Consider the following 5,654-nt stretch of genomic DNA (forward strand, 5'->3'; position numbering starts at 1 on the left):
GAGGGTCTAAGTTGTATTTACTAGCTCGAGCCGGAAGGTTGGGGTTTCAGTGTCTGTGTGTGTGATGGGAGCTGGCTTGGCTTATGTGCCTGCACATGTCATGTGCTCCCCCTCCAGTGACTCCAGTGTTACTTTAATGTGACCCACCTCCAGGTGCCTTGGCACCGCTGTTCTCTGTTTTGCCCTGGTGATGACGTGGAGAGTGATCTTCCCAGATCAGTGTTGGGGGAGGAAAAAAAAAGGCACAATTAGAAATTTCTCCTCTGGCCTCTCCCACCATGGTGCCAGACCTTCCATTTTAGGCCATCCCCGCCCCGAACTCACCCTCCCCAGTCTGTCTTGGTGTTTCTCAGTTTTATCTAGACTGAGTACAAATTCCAGATCCAGCATTATCAGCTGTGTGACCTTAGGCAAGTTCCTTAACCTCTCTACTTATTTTCTCATTTGTAAAATGAGGATAATAGTATGTATCTCATAGCATAGGCTGGGAAGATTAAATGTATTAATAGTGCCTGGTACATGGTAAATGCTGTGTAAGTAGTGGATTTCATCACCTGTCCATTTTCCTCTTGTGTGTCATCTTCAGGGCTGGAATCGAGGGAGGGAGCCAGCACCTTATGTTAGATCAGCATCTTGTCAAGAACTGAAAGTCCCTACTACAGGCTCAGGTTCTTACTTTTTCTCCTGAGTCATTCCTCAATTTTTTGGTACATTATTGTGATTAGTCCACTCAGGGCCCTTCTCATTTTATTTTCCTTTTTATTCCTGTTCCCACTCCCATCCATCTGCCCTCTAGTGGCAACCCTCTAATGCATTTACCGGATGTCTTTTTGTTTGTATGTGTTATTGAATGTATAGCGATGTTTTATATGCATGTATTTTTAATTTACTTAAATCTTATGGTATTGTATAGCTCATTCTTTTTCTTATAACTTTCTCATCACCATGTTTTGAAGATTTACCCATATTGCAAATATACATCTAGTCTGTGGCTTCTAACTACAGCATAATATTTGATGGTGTGCATCCCCCATGTTTTGCCTATCCACTCTCCCAGTTTGGTATGTAAACTATTTCTTCCTGGCTCGTAGTGTATACCTGGCCACCGGGAGCATGCTGACATTTGACCCTAGTTCTGGATCTAGTGGCAGTTGGAGGTGGTTGTGGTGGATCTTAAGGAGAATAGCATCCCCTCTCAAGGAATCTTGATACCAGGTAAGGTTATCACAGGATTTTTAAGCAGAAGGTGGTTTATTTTCTACAGACATTGCAGGGGAAGCTGCTTCAACTAGTAAGGGAGGTTCAGAATGGCTTGAGGGTTCACAATTGTCAGTTTCATGCTGGTCCAAACATGTCTCCATTCCAAGTGTCAGACTGCCATTCTTCTTCTTCTTTTTTTTTGTGAGGAAGATGGGCCCTGAGCTAACATCTGCCAATCCTCCTCTTTTTGCTGAGGAAGACTGGCCCTTGGCTAACATCCATGCCCATCTTCCTCTACTTTATATGGGATGCCGCCACAGCATGGCTTGACAAGCGGTGCATCGGTGCCTGCCTGGGATCCGAACCGGCGAGACCCAGGCCGCCACAGCGGAGTGCGCGCACTTAACCACTTGTGCCACCGGGCTGGCCCCTCAGAGTCCCATTCTTGATCAATTCTCCCTTTCACATGAGAAACTTGATGAGAGTGGATTCAACTGTCATTGTAATTCAGCATCCTGTGCAGTTGATTTTCAGGAATATCAGCCCTGCAACTACAAGAAATAAGAGGTTTTTTAGGGTTGTGGCGCTCTTTGATTCTTAGACAGTGGCTTGAACTGAGAGTTAATGGACTTGAGCTTGTAATTTTTTTCCTTGTAAGCACTAAAGTGAACTCAAAAGAATCCACCGAACACCACAGTCTTTATGGTCATCGTTACTGGTACAACGGTTAAATGCAGCAGCCACTTGGGCTCCCAAAGCACATTCTTCAGTTGGCACTTCTTGATTCATTGTTATGCCTCTGCATGCCATGGACTGCTAGTCCCATTTGCAAAGAGCACTGCGCTCAAGCCCAAAGGCATGAACAAACCGATCCCCAAATCCTATTTTTGTGGATCTGTCTCCAGTTGCCACTCTCCAGGGTCTGTCTCCAAGTCAATTTAGTATTTGTTTGGGTCCAATCAGGAGAGAGAAGCAACACAGTACTTTGAACAGGGAAGGTCTGATATAAAGAATTATTTAACATGGATAGGAATAATGAGAGATCACTTAGTAAACGGTAGATAGAACTCAAGACTATAGGAATACCAGATATAATGATAGATTAACAATATAGCATAATACACAGTAACCATTACTCCTAGGGCCAAGATTGGGTACTCAGGGAAGACCCCCCCACACACTGTGATGGAGGACCCAAGGAAGAACTCATCACCACCCAGGGCTGAAACCTACACCTTGGAGAGGCATGCCCGTGGCCTGTTGAATGGTAGAGGAGTCACAGTGGTGCCACACCTGCAGAACTTGCTAGAAATCTGTCTAGGGTACTGGAGAGGGCTGTTTATAGGGAGGTGTCTCACCAGAGGTACTCAACTATAAAACTGTTGGTGGTGGGTGGTTTCCGGGGAAGCTGCTAGCTGCTGCCAGTTGCACACTGCAGGAGCCAGGCACCGAAGGAGCTGCCCCTGCTGGAGAAGCACATGCTGCAAGCAAGCATAGCAGAACCAGAAAGCAAAACCCTTCTTCTTCCTGCGTTGTCTCTCCAATGCCCTTGACTACAAAACCTAATGTGATGTTGTGATATGCTAAGAAATATAGATTTTGGTCTTCATCTCCATCTCCTGAAACAGTACCAGAGTGATAAAGGTGAAGGGAGCATCTTTTGTTACATTTGATTTTTGTCCCCAGTTCCTGAAATAGCTCCAGAGTGATAAAGGTGAAAAGAATGTCTTTTGTTATTCATAACAAAGCCCTTTCAACCACACCCGAGTTTATGCTAATAAAGTTACTTTTGGAAAGTCCCTAAGGTTTGGGGTCTGCCTGCCAGAACCGACCATATGACTACAAGTTGGGAATGTTCAGCGCCACCCCCCTGACCTTGGGAGGGGAGAGGAGTGGAAGTTGAGGTAATCACCAAAGGCCAGTGATTTAATCAATCGTGCCTATGTAATGGAGCTTCCATAAAAAGGCTAACCCTCAAGGACCTTGAGGGTATTATGCTAAGCAAATAAGTCAGACAGAGAAACACAGTATGATTTCAACCATATGTGGAATATAAACAAACATGTAGATAAGCAGAACAGATTGGTGGTTACCAGAGGGGAAGGGGGCGGGGGGGGGGCGAAAGGGGTAAAGGGGCATGTGTGTGGTGATAGATAAAAACCAGACTATTGGTGGTGAGCACGATGCAATCTACACAGAAACTGAAATATAATAATGTACACCTGAAATTAAATACACAAATAGCCAATATGATCTCAATAAAATAATTAAAATGCAAAACAAAACAAAAAACAACCTTACCCAAAGGGGTTTGGAGAGCTTCCTGGTTGGTGAACACATGGAGTTGCTTGGAGGGTGGTGTGCCCTGAGAAGGCAGGGAAGCTCCATGCCCCTTCCCTGTACCTTGCCCTATTCATCTCTTCAGTTTGCCTGTTCCTAAGTTGTATCCTTTATAATAAATGGGTAATAGTGAGTAAGGCACTTTCCTGAGTTCTGTGAGCTAGTCCAGCAAATTATCTAAGCCAAGGAAGGGGTGGTGGGAACCCCTGATTTATAGCCAGTTGGTCAAAAGTACAGGAGGCCCAGACTTGTGATTGGCATCTTAAGTGGGGGCAGTCTTGAGGGACTGGGGCCTTAAATTGTGGAATCTGACGCTAACTTCAGGCAGATAGAATTGAATTGAAGGCCAGCCAGCTGTTGTCAGAGAACGGGTCAACGTTGGGCAAAAAAAAAAAAACACTTTTGGTAGCCAGAAGTGTTGAGAGAAGGAGTATAGAAGAAACGAATTTTTCTTTTACCTAATGTTATGCCAACTGGCAAAGGAAAAATATTTAAAGGGCTCAGATTCATTTTCACAGAGTAAGCAAAAAGAGTGAATTTGGAGCTGCAATGCTGGCCTCTTAAAATGCATTAAGAAATGTTGCCTCCTCTGTTTTCTGAAAGAATGTGTTCAGGATTGGTATTGTCTTTCCCTTAAATGTCTGATAGAATTCACTAATGAACTCATCTGGCCTGGAATTTTCTTTGTGGGAAGATTTTTTTATTGCAAATTTAATTTCTTGAGTAGATACAGGTCTATTCAGATTTTCTATTTCTTTTGTGTCTCTGGTAGGCAGGATTCCAAAATGGCTCCCCAAATTTCCCTGCCTAATCCCCAGGACTGTTAATATGATATGTCACAGTCATGGTTATGTTAAATGGTAAAAAGGATTTTGCAGATATAATTAAGGTTACTAATCAGTTGACTTTGAGTTAATTAAAAAGGAGATTATCTGGGCAGGCCCAATATAATCACATGAGCTCTTAAAAGCAGAGATTTTTCTCTGACCAGTAGCAAAAGAGGAAGTCAGAGAGATTCGAGCATGAGAAGGATTTCTTGTGCCATTGCTTGGTTGAGGATGGAGGGGGTTACATGTCAAGGAATAAGGGTAACCTCTAGAAGCTGAGAGCAGCCCCAGGCTGACAGGCAGCAAGGAAAAGGAACTAAATTCTACCATCTGTCCAAATGAGCTTGGGAGCAGATTCTTCCCCAGAACCTCCAGAGAATAGTCCAGCACAGCCCACACCTTGATTTCAGCCTTATGTGACCCTAAGCAGAGAACCCAGTAGGGCCCGCTTGGACATCTGACCCACTCTTCCCCCCCAGATATCCATTTGACTAACTTCCTCACCCCCCTTGTATATTTGTTCATATCTTACTCCCTCAAGGAGGCCTACCCTGACTGTTCTATTGAATACTGCATCTGCCCATCCCATCTCACCCCATGCCCAGCATGCCTGAACCCCATTACCCTACTCTAGTTTTTCCCTGTAGCTCTTATTACTTTTTTACATACTATGTAATTTACCAATTTATTGTATCCGTTATTTATTTTCTGTCTTCCCCTGTGAGAATATAATCTCCATGAGATCAGGGAAATTGACCTGTTTTGTTTATTGATGTATCCCAAAAGCCTAAAAAAATGGCCACCCCAAAGAAAGAGAACCCAAAGTTTTGTGAATAATTGCATTCAACTCCAAGTGTAGAATCCCTGGGATCTTGTCTCCATATTCTTCAATATATGGACTGAAAATGTTAAATTTATCCCCAAACATTCTATATAAAGTATTGAGAGGAAACAAGAGTATGACACAGCCAGGGACAGAATTCAAGTGGAGTCTACAATCCTTGCTTAGGTACCTGGTCACAAGGCCAGAATTGGTATTTATAATGTTTTTCCTGCAAGATCCAGTTTGTATTCCCTTTTACCTCAATTAATAGTGGTATTTTACTTGATGGCATGACCTAAACCTTCATTCTGAGAGCTCTAAGCCCTTGGTGATCCTACCTGTGTGTTGTAGTTAATCTTCCTTTAACTTTTTATAAATATTTTTTAAAAATTGAAGTGTAACACACAGAAAAGTAAAGCAACTTCCACTTCTGATGAAGATGGAGTAATTGGTACTGAACCAGC

The sequence above is a fragment of the Ceratotherium simum genome, chromosome X, assembly GCF_057802395.1.
Source record: "Ceratotherium simum simum isolate JZ-2026a chromosome X, ASM5780239v1, whole genome shotgun sequence".
Classification (NCBI taxonomy): domain Eukaryota; kingdom Metazoa; phylum Chordata; class Mammalia; order Perissodactyla; family Rhinocerotidae; genus Ceratotherium; species Ceratotherium simum.